Consider the following 20,089-nt stretch of genomic DNA (forward strand, 5'->3'; position numbering starts at 1 on the left):
TTATTGTAACTAGGGTTGAATTTATGGCAAATAAGGCAGGAGTTTTCTGTTTCTATATTCTGCTACATTTGCTTAGAAGAATGTCTCTGGGAAATGTGAGCAAAATGATGATATAACGAAATACTTCAAGATAGAGTAGGCAGGCCTGAGCAGAAATGATCAAGTTTCCTGATCAGGACAGGGCTCCTGAATTCAAGATGTTGCCCTAATTAATGGGAAAACCCATGGCATAGATTGTAGGACCCACTCTCATAGATACTGGGCAGGTGTTAATTGCTAAGACAACTCACCAGCCTAGCTAGCTGCTCACAGAGAGAAATCTTCAGAGGAATCTGTGGTGGGCCCTGCTACAGATGCCTTTCCTCTCCTTTCAGGTGAAAACAAACTCACCTTTTTACAACTCACTGTGGCATTTGGGGGTGAGATGAGAAAAAATTTACCACTCCATAGTACTTGATTATTATATATAACTATTTTAATAGATGTGTCCATAGATCAATAGATGTAGATTTTTTTCCCAAATACTATAATCTGGGAGGAAAACTCTTCTTATACACCATGGGTTTGAAAAACAACACTAGTCAAAACAATTCTGTTGTTTAACTTCAAGTCAGAGACTGTTCCATGAAGACCATTCAAACTCCAAGCAGAGTGTTGTGCTCTTCATACTCATTGAGAAGGGACCCTCTTTATCAATTACCCAGAAGCAGCTAAAACTCTGGTTCCAAAGAGCAATTGGTCTAGCAAGGCTCTCTCTTTGCTCTTGAACACAACAGATTTTTTTCTCTTTCTTTCTTTATTCTGGCCTTTTCAAACCACAGACCTTGACTCCCCATCCCAGCAAACCACATCCTGTTTTCTGTTTCAGCATCATCCAATCTGACCCGCAGGGCCCAGCCTCCAGGGAGTTTGACTACTGTGCCATGTGGTCATTTTTAATTAAAGATTTTGAAAGCCATAAACATTAACTTTAAAACTTTATGAAAAAGACTGCTGAACAACAATAAGAATATACTTACCCTTTGGGTATGTCACTAACCACACAGAGACTACAGCCCATTTGTAAGGTTTAAAATAATATTTCAACCATCTTTTTTTAATTAGCAAGTTTTAAAAATAAGAAATAATGAACTTACTGATTTCCAACTCCATAAAATATTTTACAAAATTAAATCCTTTTTGTTTTTAAGTTATAAGTCATACTTTCTCTATATATGAGAAAATTCCATTTGTCAACTTGCAGATAGACTAGCCAATTTATGGTGCTCCTTGTCTTACATGAAAATGACTGTGTGGCTCACCCATGCCCCAGTTGTTTCTCTGGTGGCCAAGATGAAGTTACAGGAGTCAGATTCTCACCCCTCCAGTATTTTTCCTCTTTGGGACCAAGCGATGGTGAGGCTTTTTTCTCCTATGGTACAAATAGGTTACACCAGACCAGAACCACATCTACAATCCTAATGACAGTGATATTCTCAAAGAAGTGGGACTAAGCATGAACAAGGAATAAACAAAACTAGCTCAAGATGGGGTCCACTTGCAAGGTAAGGATGCTTATAAGACACACCAGTGCCTAACAAGAACTATTATTTATCACTGACTCTCTTCTACAGGCAGAACCGCCCTACAGAGCTCACACCATGTAAACAAGTTTTAACACTAGACATTTTGAGGGACTTGGTTATAATACTTGTGGGAATAAACACAGGCCATGAAATAATAGAAAATATTATTCTTTGGAGATACAATAGACAAGTCACAAAATGGGAATGGAAAATCAGGACTGCTCATTAGTTGTAGAAAGTTATGCTCTCCCTACTTAATAACAAAAGACATAAATCAAAACTAAAAAAGGATATTTTGTGTCTATTATATTTTAAACTATTTGAAAATAAAATAACTATGATAATAATAATGTTAGCAACTACTATATGCCAGGCCCAGTTTTGAGCAAAACTCATTTAATCCTCATAGTACTTTATGATGAAGATGCTAGTATTGCTTTATTTTACAGTTGAGAAAACTGAAGGCAAGAGTTCTTAAATATCTTAACCAGAGGTTATATAGCAAAACAAAGCAACAGAGCCAAGATTTAATATTAAGCACTGGCAAGGGTATGGGAAGTGGGATATTGATGCTCTGCTAGTGGTGAGTTAAATTGGTGAGTTAAATTCTAGAATGCAGTTTGTAAATCATTAGTGGATTTAGGTATGCTTCACACCATTTTCTAGCAATCCCACTTCTGGGTATACAAAAACCTGCACATAGGTCCATAATGAGACATACGAGGGGAAACCCCTCCCCTCCCAAACAACAGAATTATCTTCTGGAGGGTGGACCCCTTGTAGTGCAAGCTTCCCTTGCTAGGTGAGTGTTCTAGAAACTTATCTGTATCAGTGTACCAGCTGGCATTGTTGTGAGAGGCTGTCTTTGGCTCCAGTGAATTTTTGTTTTACTCTTTCAATGCATGTGCCCCTTTCCTGATGGGTGATTTATCAATGCACCTGCTCATACCACACTGAGTGTTCAGCAGTTTTGAACCAAAAACAACATGAACCCCGTGCCCCACCCTCCCTATTCACCCAATCTCTGAGCAACACTTTTTGTTTCCCTAGATGAGAAAAGTCATTAAAGGGAAATGTTTTGCTGATGTGGAAGAGGTGGAACAAAAAAAGGCAGAAGCACTGAAAGACATCAAAATTGCAAACCAATTAAAAAATGGGCAAAGAACTTGAACAGACTCTTTTCCAAGGAGGACATACAGAGGATCCAGAGACACATGAAAAGATGCTCAATATCACCAGCTATCAGAGAGATGCAAAATAAAACCACAATGAGATACCACTTCACACCAGTCAGAAGGGCCATCATAAACAAGGCAACAAACAACAAGTATTGGAGAGGTTGTGGAGAAAAGGAAACCCTAGTGCACTGTTGGTAGGATTGCAGACTGGTACAACCACTATGGAAAGCAGTATGGAACTTCCTCACAAAACTAAAAATGGATCTGCCTTTTGACCCAGCAATTCCACTGCTAGGGTTATATCCTAAGAACCCTGAAACATCAATCCAAAGGAACCTATGCACCCCCAATGTTCATAGCAGCACAATTTACAATAGCCAAATATTGGAAGCAACCTAGGTGCCCATCAGTAAATGAATGGATCAAAAAACTATGGTACATTTACACAACAGAACTCTATGCAGCAGAAAGAAAGAAGGAGCTCCTACCCTTTGTGACAGCATGGATGGAGCTGGAAAGCATTATGCTGAGTGAAATAAGCCAGGCAGTAAAAGACAAATATCATATGATCTCACCTTTAACAGGAACCTAAACAACAAAACAAACAAACAAACAAGCAAAATATAACCAAAGACACTGAAATAGAGAACAGGCTGACAATGACTAGAGGGGAGAGGGGAGGGAATTTCAGGGGAAAGGGGGAAAGGTTTATAGGAACAAGTATAAAGGACACATGGACAAACACTAGGGGGGTGGAAATGGGAGAGAAGTGGGGAACCCTGGGTGGGGATGGGCTGGAATGGGAGTAAAAGACAGAAAACTGTACTTGAACAACAATTTAAAAAGAATAAAGAAAAAGAAAGAAAGAAAGAAAGAAAGAAAGAAAGAAAGAAAGAAAGAAAGAAAGAAAGAAAGAGAAAGGAAGGAAGGAAGGAAGGAAGAAAGAGAAAGATGAGAAGGCAAAAAGACATAAAAATCAATGAGTTCAAAAACTGTTTTGATTAATGAAAAAAAAATCTCAATATGTGTATTGCATCAAATGGAGAGTAGTTCAAAGGTGACTAAAGTGTAAACATGTAAGAATAAATACACAATTTTTTATAAGTAAATTCATGTTTTGGGGTGTCTCCCCTCATAGAATCAACTATTCATTGCAGTTCTGTTTGTCAGTATTTATAGCTAGGGAAATAGATGAATAAAATGTACTACATTTAACATATATACATGATAGAAGGTTATATACTGGTCAGAAATAATGAATAGATTTCAAAATATTATTTTAAGAAAAATAAGATTATAGCATAAAACTATTTTTGTAATTTTTTAGTATGTGCAAGTGACACAGTTTTTTTTATCTTTGCTTGTTTATTCCTATCAGTAAGTAAATGAAATCTGAGTCATAAAGCTAGGCAAAATTATGACCTCTGAGAAGATTTCAGCCCCTAATACCTAGAACTGTGACTATGTTGACTTGTATGGCAAAAGGGACTTTACAAATGTAACTAAGGTTTCTAACCACTTTACCTTAAAGTAGGGAGATTATTCTAGTTGTTGGGGTGAATCAGTGACCCCTTAAAATCAGAGAGAAAAGCAAAAGGGGCAGTTGGAGAGATTCTAATAGGAGATATTCTAAGTACTGAAAAGATTTGAGACATCATTGCTAGCCTTGAAGATGAAAAGAGCTATAAGCCAGGGAAGGTGGGTGGCTTCTAGATACAAAGAATGACTCCTACCAACAACTAGCAAGAAACTCTATGCAACCAACAACCTGAATGAGCTAAAAATGAGGTATACCCTATGTCTCCCAATAAGGACAACCCCATTAGACCCTTAGCAAAGAACCCAGCCAAATGTGATGGGCTTATGACCTACAGAAACTGTGACATTAGAAGTTCATGTTGTTTAAAGCTTTTATGTTAGTGGCAATTGTTAAAGCAGCAGTAAAGTCAACAAGAATATATATAACACTGATAAGAGTTGGTACCTATAGAGAGAGGAGTAGAGACATGAAAAGAGGGAAAAGAGCAGCAAAAAGTAACAATAGAATAACAGAGGCTGATATTAATATTGTGTCATGAGTTGAGGATGTTGATCAACTGACTAGCTCAGTTCTGTGAAATTGAGGTAAAAAAATATTATGCAGGAAAAAAATCTTAGTAACTATTTGTCCAGGAAATTTTCTCAGCCTATAGGATTTGGAGGGTTTTTGTCTGTTAGAAATTGTCTTTCTCAACCATGCTGGCTGGAGGGCGCAAAGGCTGACCTCAAGTCTCTAGCCCCTTATGAGTTTCCTTCATTGACCTCTGTCCATCTTCGCTTCTTTCTTAGTTTGATTCTGGTTCCTTCTCTCAGCACAGTGAAATTTCACATCAGCCTGGCCCATTAATTCTATGACAGATTCCATTTCTCTTTCTAACATTATCCCCAACCACACACAATTTCAGAAACTTCCTTCTTGGCCTTCCAAACAAGCAGCATATCTCTACTTACAAATGCATCGGATAACTAGTGTAGGATTTGAGTAATCTGGAGTCTAGGCCTCTGAATGTTATGGTTTATAAAATTTAATCCACAGAAACTCTGGCCAGATGTCAATTGTTTCCCTAAAGTGAGAGAAAGGCCTGATGTTTTCAGTGAGCAATGGCTTTGCACATCATCATACACACACACACATGTGCACACATGCGCACAGACCTGCTATGGCTGTCCAAAAGCAGAAGGGCAGTGAAAAATCTATCCTGGTTCCTAGAATTGCCATCAGGAACCTATGTTTCTATCACTCATGAGGTGACTTTCCTCTGTCAAATCCAAGAATATCCTACAAGGTCTGAACTCTCAGTTGATTTGTGCCCTGATCCCAGATGGAAAAAGCAACCCAGAGCACCTGTCTGCTCACATTTGTGACATTAATTATCAAGGAATTGGACACCAAGTCATTGCTAGTGAATGAATTATTACTAAAAACACTGTCCAATAATGAAGTTAATGGGAGGTAATGTGACAGTCACTAGACTGGCACAGCTCTTTTCGTTGCTGAAGAAAGAGAAACGGCCATCAAAGGCTTGTAACAGGTGGACTAATCTCTGTCAGGCAGTGTTTATGACACATTGCCTGGACTCTGTTCTTCTGGTTTCAGGAGTGAGCTGAGCTATGATCAGAGTGTTTGTGTTTCCTGTTAGAAGTCAGCATTGGCTGCTCAAAAGGGAGCTCCCTATGTTTCAACAATGCTGACAGTCTTATGATTCTCTGACCACAGGATGACCTTTGTACAAGCTGCCCACATCTTTTCTTTCATCTATAAAATTCCTATATGTCCTTCCATCCTCAACTTAAATTACTTCCAGGGAAAATTTTCTGTGAGTCCTCCAGGAGGATTTAGCCTCCCCAAGATATCCCCAATGCCACGTTTAAATGTCTAGTGTTACTTCTCAAAATTGCCTTCTCCTGATTGTGTTAATGTATTTCCTGCTTCACTGAGAATGCCTCCTGAGAGGCAGGAGCCATGTGCTCCTCATTCTTTTATCACCAGCCCCTAGGAAAGCACCTCCATACTCCCTGCAAACATTTTATGAAAGGGGAAAGAGACGAAGATGGAAGGATAAAAGGAAGGGAGGAGGGATGGAAGGAAAGAGAGAAGGAGGCAAGATAGAGGAAGAAAAAAGAAAGGAACCAAGATCTAACCCACTTTCTGCAAAGTGTGACAGACAGCAAATTATTTAACCCATTTAGTCTTAAATTTCCTCAAATTTCAAATGAAGGGGTCATCCTACTGCTCTGACTTCAGGGATTGGGGGAAGATATGGGAGATAAAGTAGATACAGGGTGGCACTTGGGACTCAGATAAAGAATTTATAAATACAAAGGGTTCGTAACCCTCTGTTGTGCTGGATAAAAGCCACATGTTTTGACACTGTATAGAAACACCTCTCCATGTATACCTGTATATGGGCATCAGTGGGGCCACAAATGAACAAAGCCAGCTGGACTCAGCAGAAACAGCCAGAGCTATATGAGGAGCCAATGACACTTTTGCACCAGGTGGGTTTCTTTCACTTTAGCATCATTCACTGCAGTTGGCACAAAGTGAAAATCTTTAAGGAAAAATCTCTTGTTAGTTGCAAAAGTCTTTGGGTGAGAGAGAAAAGAGAAAAAGTGAAGGGTAATGGTTCTCCCCTTTATTGGTGCAGCTCTGTGGTGGTGTGGATCTGGCAGCTGTTCTTGCAGCGCCACAAAATAAGGCCTGTTTCCAGATGACCCACTGTGTCCTGGGAATTAAAGCCATGGCTTTCCCCTGGGAGGAGCCTGAGGTGAGGAAGCTCCAAAGACTTAGAGGTGGCTGAAGGGACTCAGGAGACAGAGAATGGGGACTTCCTGTCCTCTTAACCTCTACCTCATCTCTCTACAACAAGAACTTTCTGACTTCCAAGCCAGGCAGAGGGTGAAAGAGATACACCCCAAACTATTCAGAACTGAGAACACACTATACCATGGAATTTGAAAAGACTGATGTCTTCTTCTTGAACAGCAGCTGGGTTTATGTATTAGTCAAGATTCTCCAGAGAAACAGGACAAATAGGGTGTGTGTCTGTGTGAGGGGAGAAAGAGAGAGAGAGAGAGAGAGAGAGAGAGAGAGAGAGACTTATTATAAGGAATTGGCCCACTCAATGTTGAGGCTGAGAAGTCCCAGTATCTGCAGTTGGCAAGCTGCAAACGTAGGAGAGCCAATAGTATAATTCCAGTCTGAGTCTGAAGGCCTGAGACCTGGGAGAGCTGATTGTGTGAGTTCTAGTCCAAAAGCCAGTTGGCTCAAGACCCAAGAAAAGCCTAAGTTTTCTAAGTTTGAAGGCTGGAAAGATCAATGTTCCAGCTTAAATAGTTAAGAAAGTTCCCTCATACTCAGCCTTTTTGCTTTGTTTAGGTCTTCAGCTGATAAGATGAAGCCCATATGAGAGATAGCAATCTGCTTTATTCAGTCTATCAATTCAAATGTTAATATTATTCAGAATCACCCTCATAGATATACCAGAATATTGTTTGACCATATATGTGAGCTCCTCATGGTTTACTCAATTTTAATGCATAAAATTAACCATCACAGCTTAGACCTCATTTCTTCTATCCACCTACTGTGACAGCACCAATCACCCTAAATGGATACCTAGAGGTATCCTAGAGGTATGGGACTTCCTATAGTGCACATAGTATCTCCTCTAGAACATCACTCAGGGCACAGCTTACTGCTTCAGTGAACCCTGCTGCTACCACAGTGCTATATGGACTCACCCAGTTCTTAGGCATTCAGGCTTGAACTAAATCTATACCACCAGCTTTCCTAGACCTCCAGCTTGCAAACACCCAATAATGGAACTTCTCAGTCTCCATTATTATGTGATCATATTCCTCATAATATACCTCCTCCTATCAATCTATCTATTATGTATGTATGTATGTATGTATATATGTATCTACTCTCTAGCTATCTATCTCCTATTGGTTCTGTTTCCCTAGAGAACCCCAACTACCACAATGGTACAATAGGCTCTTATCCTAGCTGGTAGCTTCAATATTGAATATGGAGTGTGCCCTGGGCCAGATTTAGTCCTTGACACTAGGTTATATGAACTAGGTTACAACCCTAAATTTTTTTTTATTTCTCTCTGCCTGATTGGTTTATTTGTCTTGAAGGGTAAATATATAAATACTGGTAGGACCTACAGCCTACCCCTGAACTCTAATTTCTACCAACCTATAGGCATATAGACTAGGAAAGACCAGGGGGTGAGCAGGAAGCAGAAACCAACTTCCCTGACATTGACACAATGTCTCTTAAAGAAAGAAACCACTCACTGTTTCTCACTCAGTTCAGCTCTAGGTAGGAGGCTCTTGGATGGTATCACTACAGCTTCTACAAGGTTCATTAGTCAAGGCCAGAGATAGCCCAGCAGCCTCAACTTTCACAGGGCTAAAACAATTCTACAAAGTCATTGCATGGACCCTATGTGCTCAGGGAACTGGGTGATAGTGTTAACTTTCCAGAGGCCAAGGGATTCCAGGGTATAGGGCCTATGAGCTGTTGCAGTAACAATGCATATTCTTTGAATATGTCCTAAGGTATATAGTAGCTTATTAAGTCCTCATCTATGCAAAATTACAAACAATATTTTAAGAAACTTCCATTTATGCCAAACCATTTACTAATATGACTTTATTAGCAGTCACAGACATAACTCTGGGCAACGGCTTCTTCTCTAGGGTGACTATGTACCTGTGACCCCAGCTCTAGCTATGCTCCCTGTTCGGGCCATTGAATAGGGAATTGGAGTTGGCCTGAAACAACTCATTTGTAATGACTAGAGTATTAATTACAAGTAATTTGGAAAATGTCTTAGTGACTATGCATGCATTGAGTGGAACCAATTAAACTGGTGAAGTCAGACACTCAGGAGGCAGGCAGTTTGCAGAGAGCTCAGGTGAGAAGTGAACTGAGAGTTGTCCACCAGGTGCGTGGCAGTCCTACATTAGCAAAAAGAGGCTGACTTAACCTGAGCTAGTGATGTGAACCAGAAAGGAATGAAGCAGGGAACAGGGTCTGAGAGAAAGAGAAAGCTCCCATTATTTTTACAAAATTAAACACACTTATAAAAGTACTAAGGATATTACTAGCTATTATCTGACATTAGTATATGGGAGTTGATAATGGAAAGAGGTTCATGATCTCTTAGACTAAATTGGCACATACTTAAGCAAAACACTTAAAATAAAGGCAAGGCAATTATCAAATGAGGTCAAATGCAGCTACATCCAATGTAACACTTGATGGAATTTTTCAGCCTAGTTTGCGATCTACCAGGTTCTCAAATGAGGCAAGCAGGTATTCAACAGATAAATTCTTACACCAGTGCTGTTAACAATATAGCAATCTTACTAAGTTCACTCCTGGTAGTCCAAAATCTCCAAACTTCTAAGAAGTTGTATTATAGCTAAATTCCTATTCTCTTTTCATTTTATGGCATATGTTCAGTATAACTACATTTGCATCATTTTGACATATTTTAGTTTCAAATCTTTTTTATCTCAATAGCTTATAGGTCTTTGGTTCTCTTTCCTAGTTGGGTTTTTCCAGTATTTGTTTCCTATAACAGGGATCTGTAAATATTTTCCTAACAGGCCTGACTAATAAATATGTTAGGCTTTGTAGACGATATGGTTTCTGTCACAGCCACTCAAGTCTGCCTTTGTAGCACAAAAGCAGCCATAGACAATATGGCAACAAAAGGAGCGTGGCTATATTCCAATTAACCTCTACTTACAAACCCAGTGGTGCAGATACAGCTGGCAGGCAGTAGTTTGCCAACCTCTGTCCTGGAACTGAGTAAGAGAGAAGATTCTCCTGAGAGTGAAGCCTGGCCAACCTCTACAGACTTCCCTATGGAGGAACACCTTCTTGCTACTATGAGAATTCAGAGAGTGATGGGCCACTCAAGCTCTAACCCTAATGAAAAGCTGGTGCACTTCAAAAAAATGAAGTCACTCACATCATTCTTCTGCTCAGAATCTCCCATCTCATTTAGAGTAAAAGATAAGCACTCAACATCTTCTGCTCATGCCCATGACTCTGGTATCATTTCCTTCCACTCTGCTCTCTCACTGCTCCAGCCCCTTGCTTCCTCATATTCTTCCAAGGAGCCAGAATACTCCTGCTTAGGATCTTGGCACATAAAATCCTCTCTGCTTGAAACGTTCTTTCTCTAAAAATCTGCAGAGCTCACTCTCTCACTTCCTTCGGGTCTTTACTCAAAAGCCACCTTCTCAGTAAGGACTTCCCTGTTCCTCTTATCTGGCATTTTACTTGGCTTTGCATATTCCCTTTTCTGCTGAATTTCTTTTTCCCATGGCACCTACCACAATGTAGCATAATCTATATATTCACTTCCCTAGCATTTATTTCTGAGTCCCTCCACACCTCTTGAATACAGGCTTCTTAAGGGCAGTTTGCTTCATTGACTGCAGTATTCCCACTTACCTAGAACAGTGTTCAGGACGTAATCAATAAATATTTGTTAAATGAATGCATCCTGGACCATAATCCTAAGAGGATCCTCATTATACAGAGGCATTTTCAATTAAATGAGGCTTCTCTTTTGTCTGAGTACATATTCCCTTGCTTTTCGCGCTAGGGATCTGCCTGCCTGAGAAGATTAGAAATTGTTATAGAGTGAATGTAAAGAAAAAAAAACCCTGAAGTAGTATTCACTTTTGAAAGTCAAAATATAGATTGTTGAAACTGTGCAATAACTGGCAAGTCAAGCTATTGTCTTCAGAAAGCATTATCCAAATCTCTTTATCTCCTTTCGAACATCAACACCTGGTCTCAATCAACACCTGTACTCAATTATAGCTGTTTTTCTGTGGTGTGAAAGCCTGTTCTGTGAGGGAGAGGCTGTGGCAGAGGGAGGAGGAAGGAATGCCCAACCCTTGTTGGACCCTGAGTATGGTAAGAAGTAAGGGGATGAGGCACAAAGAACAGCACAGTTACCCTACCTGCCCTCTCTGGATTTAGGTGCAGAGAAGGAGAAGGTAAATTAGATAAGTAGACAGAAAAACTAATAGGAGGAGCCATTTTTTGTTACTTTCTGGTACTCTGAGCAGAATCTTGCTAATAGGCAGGTTCCACCAACCTGGGCCTTAGCCAGACATAATCCCTCAAGTGTCATCAAGTAGAAGACAGCCCTGAATTCAGATTGACTGAACCACATGGAGTTTCTGGGTGGTATGAGTACTGAGGTGAGGTATGAGTACTGAGGTACCTACGGCAATGCCAGATGACCCCACAGTAGGGAGGAGGCATAAAACTTCTGACCAGCAGGCTGACCAGAGACATTCTATGAGACTCAAGAGTAACATGCTGGTGGGAGCCAAGATGAGGCCAAGTCAGCTGGAGCTTCACTGGAATTGCTGGCTTAGCAAAGACACATGATGCTGATTGACACCAGCCACCCACTTCGGCATCAGATACACGTTAACCCAGTGACTAGGCAGACGAGGGAGTGGGCAGCTAGCACTAGCAGGAGGGCTGGGGAGCAATTCCTCACTGCAACAGACCCTGGCTAGATCCCATCAATCTTGTTTTCTCTTCTTGAACACATAGGAAAACTACATTTACTAGCTTGCTTTGTAGTTAGACTGAGACCCTGTGACCAGGTACTGATAAATGGAAAGTAAGCAATATTAACTTCCACCATGCACAATTACTTTATGCCTTTTCATTCCAGAAAAGCACTAAGGTCATGTATTGGAGGGAGAGAAAGAGAGATGTTTTGAAGAAAAAAATAAAATTCACCACTTGGAGAAAAGCTTGCCTTCCCACATAAAATAGTGACATAAAAAAAAATAGTCTGTGTTAAGCCACTGAGATTGGGGGATGGGGGTGTTTGTTATAAAAGCTAGCTTTATTTGTCCTGACTGATATATCTGCCCAACACCAAGCCATGCACTCCTCCCCCATATGCCCAAACGCCAAAGAGAGAGATACTGTGAGATATCAGACTTTGTTTTTCCCTAACGAGAAATTAAAAATTACCTGAAGGCATTATTTAACTTTTTAACTTTTAAAATTGGACTAAAGTTATATCAGACTGAATATTTAGTTAATTTATTTTTCCATTAAGTGGAAGTTTAGGAAAAAGACCAAGTTAATTACAGACAAAAGTAAAGTATCATATTTTATTCTTTTGCACATTTATGTTAAGTTGGAAGTAAAATTTGTGATCTCATTACACACAATTTGGAAGGAAGGTTTGAGCAGTAATTCTAAGATTCTAATTCTAGCTTCTCAGCTCTAATAAGAGGAGGAAAGTACAGAAAGAAAGAAGTGTGCTAGGGGCTATGCACAAGGCTTTCAAATTAGTCCCAACATGGTATGACTTTTGCTCAACCTCCTATAAATCAATGACCTTGAGAAAGTCATTTAATGAATTTGAGCCTCTTTTCCTCACCTGAAATGGGGATGATACTACCTCTTCACTAGAATTAGGAGTTTTGTATCAATCACTTAGCTCCGTGTCTGACACAGGGCACTTACGTAATGATTTGTAGATTTAAAAAATCATAAAAATCAACAAAAAGGAAAGACAAAAAATTCCAGAAATATGGAGCTGAAAAGAAACTTTTGTACTCTAGGCCCTGCCTCCTGAAGGGATATCATATTTTTCAACACTTAAGAAGGAATTTTTCTCCTCCCTAGTCAATCTGATTCTCTCTCTCTCTCTCTCACTCACACACACACAAACACACACACTCCCCATATAACAATTAGATTAAAATGTGCAATTAAAATCTTCTGCAAAAATAATTATGTCCTAGGTTTGGAACTTCACAAAGTTGCAATTCAACATCATAACCCTGCCACCTTCCAAATAGCCATCTGGGACAAGTAGCGACATCCCATTGGGACTCTATATCTAATTAAAAAGAAAAAAAGGTCAATCTTCCCTTAAGTGGAATGCGACCCTACTTCACCCCTAAAGGGACTGATATGACTAAAGATGTACATGCAGAGAATGGATGACCACCCATGTAGGATGTTGGGAGAGGGAAAATGATACATTTTTTTTCTAACTGTCTTTGATCTGCCCAGCTGTGAGAAGTAACCTCTGGCTTCCTGCAGACCCAACACCACTAGTTTCTGAAACAGAAAGCCCACCCTGGAATTCCACAGGAGCATACTCCCCAGATAAACGGTGTCAGTTGTGTCTAGAGTAGACAGACTTTCTTCCCAGGACCCACTGCATGCTAGGACACAGCCTCCTAATTGCTCCCAGTAACTAGGAATTCAATTATGTCTTTAAATGACTTTTTATTTGACTAATCCCAACAGCATGTGTGTGTGCATATATAAAAATATATAATATATGTTTATATAATAAGTATACATGTGTTTATATGAGGTCTGTCCAGAAAGTATCCAGCCACATACTATGAAAAATTGAGATATTTATTGAAGAAGATACAAGAAACATTGTACATGGGACAATTGCACCTCAGTCATCTTCAAAGTAGACACCTTGAGACCTCACAGCTCTCTCAGTGTTTCTCCCACTGTTCAAAACACTCTAGGAAATCCTTTGTTGAAATCACCTTCAGTTGCCCCAACATATTTTCCTAACTCTCATTGGTGGGCCAAAATCTCTTCCCCTTCAAAGGTGATTTTAGTTTTGGGAAAAGCCAGAATTTGCAAGGCACCAAATCTGCGCTGAGTCACCTGGGTAATTTGATGTTTCGCCAAAAATCTCTGCACTAGATATGATGCATTAGCAGGTGCATTGTCGTGATGAAGTTGCCAATCACCAGTTGCCCAAAACTATGGTTGTTTTCACTGTATTGCACCCCTCATCCAATGAAGACCATTGAGGTAGTACTCATTAATTGTTTAGCCTGGGGGGGGCATATTCATGATGGACAACACCTTCCCTATCTAAAAACACAGTTAACATGGTCTTGTACTTGCTGTGACTTTGCTACTTCTTCTTTGGGCGTGGAGAACCAGGTGACTTCCATTAGGACAAATGGGTCTTCATTTCTGGATCATAACCATACATCCATAATTCATCTCTGATTATGACCTTGGGGAAATTTAGTTCATTGGTAGCAGTTTGAAATAAGTCATTAGCAACTGCAGCACAATGTTCCTTCTGCTCTAGTATCAGGAGCTACAGAACAAATTTTACCATGACACATTTCATGCCAATACCCTGCATAAAAAACCTTGGACACAGTAGTTTTTGGAATCCCCAGATAAGCTTCTAGTTCTTGCATTGTCAGTCGATGATCTTTGTTGATTGCAGCCCATACATATTCATCATTCTTAGGTGTTCTGCTTGTTGCAGGCCTTCCAGAAAGTAGATCACTTTCAACATATTCTCTACCAACTTTGAAGCATTTGTGCCACAATTTTTTTTATTTTATTGCTGCGCAAGTACAGTTGTCTGCCTTTCCCCTCTACCACTCCCCTCCCATCCCAGACAGCCCCACCTCCCTCCCCTGATTCCAACCCCCATTGGTTTTGTTAATGTGTCCTTATAGCTGTGACTGAAAATCCTCCCCCTCCTTCCTTCCCCCATTTATCCCCTCTCTCCTCCCCTTTGGTTATTGTCAGATTGTTCTTAATTTCAATGTCTCTAGTTATATTTTGCTTGCTTGTTTGTTTGTTTGTTTGTTTTGTTGATTAGGTTCCACTTAAAGGTGAGAGCATATGGTATTTGTCTTTCACCACCTGGCTTATTTCACTTAGCATAATGCTTTCCAGTTCCATCCATGCTGTCACAAAGGGCAGGAGCTCCTTATTCCATCATGTAAATGTACCATAGTTTTTTGATCCATTCATTTACTGATGGGCACTTAGGTTGCTTCCAGCACTTGGCTACTGTAAATTGTCCTACTATGAACATTGGGGTGCATAGGTTCTTTTGGATTGGTGTTTCAGGGTTCTTAGGATATAATCCCAGCAGTGGAATTGCCAGGTCAAAAGGCAGTTCTATTTTTAGTTTTTTGAGGAAATTCCATACTGTTTTCCCCAGTGGCTGCACCAATCTGCATTCCTACCAACAGTACACTAGGGTTTCCTTTTCTTCACAACCTCTCCAATACTTGTTTGTTGATTTGTTTATGATGTGTGCTACACTTTTATTTGTGCTGCACTCATTGCATTGTCCCCCAGAGCCTTCTAAATCATCCAAATATTTCCGTGGAGGAATGTTCAAGCTTAATGCAAAATTTGTTGCAGATTTTTTGCCCTGCTTGCTCAGTCCTTTTGGTGCAACCACACAGTACATGTGCTCATTCATTGGCATCGACCACCCCACTGACTAGTGCAGTGAAGTAGTCAATATTAATTTATGTACATTCCAGACCACTCTCCTTGGCTGCCAAGTTACATCTATGTCACTCAAACCATTATTGTTAAATTAACAGTTGCTGAACTTTTTCCAGACAGAGGTTGTATGTGTTTATGTGTGTTTATACACATATATATTTGAAAATAAGTTGTAAAAATAAGAACAAGATATTTTATTCCTTCTGTAAACACTGCTTACCATACTGCATCTAGATTAATCTTCAGCTCCCCACCTGACCATAGCTCTCAGGCAGATTCTTTACCAGTTAAAGTGGGGAAGCAGATGAGTAGCAAGGGCCTCAACTTGTTTTTCTCCCACCTTCCATTTGACATCTGACATATACCTGCACATACCTAGGTTCTTCCCAATTCTCTTCTGACCAATTATCTTTACTCCTTTGCCCCATCTCATAAAACCAAGTAAAAATGCAAACAAGAGTGACATTAACAAAGAGATAACCTTTATTGTACTTTAATCTACAGAAAACAAAAACATTGCCAAGTATGAGTGTTGTTATTGTTATTTTTATTTTTATTTTAAAGAAATTATATACTTGGGGAACTTCTGGCCAAGATGGAGGCATAGGTAGACACACTGTGCCTCTTCACATAACCAAAAGAAGGACAATGACAATTTAAAAAAAAAAACAACCAGAACTGACAGAAAATTGAACTGTATAGAAGCCCGACAACCAAGGAGTTAAAGAAGAAACATTCATCCAGACCAGTAGGAGGGGCAGAAATGGGCAGGCAGGCAGAGAGGACTTAAAACAAGGTGGTGGCTGGAGGACTGAGGCAGGCAAGGTGGAGGCTGGTGGACCCAGCAAGGCAGTGGCTGGTGGAGTGGGTGGTCCCACATTTGTGTGCAGATAAACTGGGAGGAACAACTGGGGAGTGGGACAGGCTGCACAACTCAGGGCTCCAGTGTGGGGAAATAAAGGCTCAAACCCCTGATTGAAAACACTGGTGGGAGTTGAGGCAGCATTGGGAGAAACGCCCAACCTCACAGGAGAGTGCATTGGAGAGACCCACAGGGTCCTAGAATGTACACAAACCCACCCACCTGGGAATCAGAACCAGAAGGGCCCAACTTGCTTGTGAGTAGCAGGGGAAGGGACTGAAAACCAGCAGAGAGTGGAGCAAGAGGCATTGTTCCCTCTCAGACCCCTTCCCCACATACAACATCACAACACAGAGACATGGGTTGCCCCACACTGGTGAACGCCTAAGGCTCCACCCTTCACTATGTAACAGGCACACTGAGACAAAAATATATGGCCCAAATGAAAGAACAGATAAAAGCTTCAGAAAAAATACAACTAAGTAACAAAGAGATAGCCAACCTTTCAGATGCACAGTTGAAAACACTGGTAATCAGGATACTCACAGAATTGGTTGAATACGGTCACAAATTAGATGAAAAAATAAAGGCTATGCTAAGTGAAATATAGGAAAATGTACAGGGAACCAACAGTGATAGGAAGGAAACTGGTACTCAACTCAATGGTGTGGACCAGAAGGAAGAAAGAAATATTCAACAAGAACAGAATGAAGAAACAAGAATTCAAAAAAATGAGGAAAGACTTAGGAACATCCAGAGACTCTAGGACATCTTTAAATGTTCCAACATCCAAATCATAGGGGCACCAGAAGGAGAAGAGGAAGAGCAACAAGTGGAAAGGTTATTTAAACAGATAATAAAGAAGAACTTCCCCAATCTGGCAAAGGAAATAGAGTTCCAGGAAGTCCAGGAAACTCAGAAAGTCCCAAAGAAGTTGGACCCAAGTAGGAACACACCAAGGCATATCATAATTACATTAGCAAAGATTAAAGATAAGGAGAGAATCTTAAAAGTGGCAAGAGAAAAAGAGACAGTTACCAACAAGGCAGTGTACTTAAGACTGTCAGCTGATTTCTCAAAAGAGACCTTACAGGCACGAAGGGACTGGAAAGAACTATTCCAAGTCATGAAAGGCAAGGACCTACATCCAAGATTACTCTATTCAGCAAAGCTTTCATTTAGAATGGAAGGGCAGATAAAATTCTTCCCAGATAAGACCAAGTTAAAGGAGCTCAGCATCACCAAGTCCTTACTATATGAAATGTTAAAGGGATTTATCTAAAAAAAAAGATAAAAAATAAGAACAGTAAAATGACAACAAACTCACAATTATTAACAATCATGCCTAAAACAAAAGCAAAAACAAACTAAGCAAACAACTAGAACAGGAACAGAATCACAGAAATGGAGATCACGTAGAGTGTTATTAGTGGGGTAGTGGAAGGCGGAGAGAGGGGGAAGTGGTACAGAGAATAAACAGCATAAATAGTAGGTAGAAAATAGACAGTGGGAGAGGTTAATAATAGTATAGGAAATGTAGAAGCCAAAGAACTTATATGTATGACCCATGGACATGAACTAAAGAGGGAGAATGTGGGTGGGTGGGAGGGGGTGTGCAGGGCAAAGGGGAATAAAGGGGGGGGAATGGGACAACTGTAATAGCATAATCAATGAAATAGATTTAAAAATATAAATAAATAAAAAAGAAATTATATACTTGGCAAGTGAGTGTTGCACACCAGGATATCATGACAAGAGACTTGGAACCACTATATAGCTGGTTTTCATGATGGTAGAACACCATTTACCAGGTGTTATTTATGTCAGGCAGTTTATGTACACTGTCTCACTTGATCTTTTCAGTAACCCTATGAGGAGTTCATCAGAGAGGAAACAGAGGCAGAAAGAGGTTAACTGTCCAGCCCTAAATCCTAGGGTTAATGAGAGGTTTCACAAGCAGTACTGTTACCAGAACCCTTGCAATTAACATTATTCTTGAGTACCTATTTTTCTAAAGGAGTCCAAAAGGGAAGCACTTTTGACCACTGCTAAGTTATTTTGAATTTTTGCCATTACTCTCATTATTGATATGGAAGCCTCAGCGAGGTCAGCTATTAAAATTCTACCACTGTTTGAAATTTTTAAAAAGCAGACTGGGTTCCAACTGGGCCACTCAGGAGGTCCATGTGTTTTTTTTTTGCTTGTTTATCTCAATAACTTGACTGCAAATGTGTAGTGATTAAAAATCTCTGACTTTCAAGCCAGACTTCCTGGATTTAAGCCCTGGCATCACCTCTAACTAACTGAGATGACCTGGGCAAGTTGTCTAAACTCCCCATGGCTGTTTCCTCTCACATGTTAAATGGGAAGGACAATAGTACCTCTCTATGAGTTAATACATGTAAGCACTTAGTATATTGCCAGGCACATGGTAGAAATTACTTATGTCTTCACTATTATTATTCCTAGATCTCAGGAAAAACTTTGTATCAAATGTATGTCAGTCTGCCATCTTGAAATAAAAAGAGAGCCAATAAAAAGATTGTGGTGTAAAAAGCTAACATCTAATGACTACCATCTCTCTAACAAGGATTATACAACCTCTAAACACTCAGTGAGGTAGGTTTTATGATCTCTGAATCCATGTGCATATCAAACATTAGCTGAACCCATAGATTCACAAGTAGGTGGTGAAGCAAAGATGCAAACCCAGTTGATCTATCTTCTAAGCCTTACTCTACCCACAAAAACATGCTACAGATCTTCTGTAATTTTAACCAAACTCAGTGACATTTAAGAAGAGATTGATGAGAAAAATCTTATGAGGAAAAACATGGCTCTTTGCCATTTAAAAATACCAGAAATGAGCACATTAGTCTTAGCATTTGCATTGGATTTAAACTATTTCTTTATATTGGATAATGTGTGACGTGAATTACAAATGAGGACTTACAAAATGCTGTGCCCTGTGTTGGCCATGGAGTGGCCATGAATGATGCCTACCTCAAGTAATTTATGGTCTACTTAAGGAGATATAACAGACAATATTTAACTCATTGTGGATTTAATATATGGTGTAATGAATATGGAATGGATTATCCCAAATGAAGAAGAAATTTTGAGCAAAAATATTGAAAGAGGAAAAAAAAAGAGGGAGATAAGTTTGAATTATAATGAATGGTCCTCTTTACAAAGTTGTCAGTTATTATAAAATTTCTGAAATTCTGGCAGGAACTCAGGCAGGTAGGCAGAAGTAAGGAAGATTTGGTTCCATGTCAGACTACAAACACCAACACAAGTGATTTGCTGAAACTTTTAGTAAATTACACATCCAAGAAATACATACCCCTCAAATCAGAGGCTCCAGGGCCACAACAATTTCTCCATGGACATCATTCAGGATCCACCAGGAATCAGGATCTCTACCCACAAAGAGATTGGACTGTCAGCCACCTAAGGCAATTAGAAGTCAGCTGCTTCAGTTTCCTGTGGCTGCTAAAACAAGTACTACAAACTAGGTAGCTTAAAACAACAGAAATTTATTCTATCACAGCTCTGGAGGCCAGAAGTCACCAGGTCCACGCTGTCACTGAAGCCTATAAAGAAAAATTAT

This window comes from Phyllostomus hastatus, unplaced genomic scaffold, assembly GCF_019186645.2.
Source record: "Phyllostomus hastatus isolate PE091 unplaced genomic scaffold, TTU_PhHast_1.1 phas_contig_283, whole genome shotgun sequence".
NCBI classification, from domain to species: Eukaryota; Metazoa; Chordata; class Mammalia; order Chiroptera; family Phyllostomidae; genus Phyllostomus; species Phyllostomus hastatus.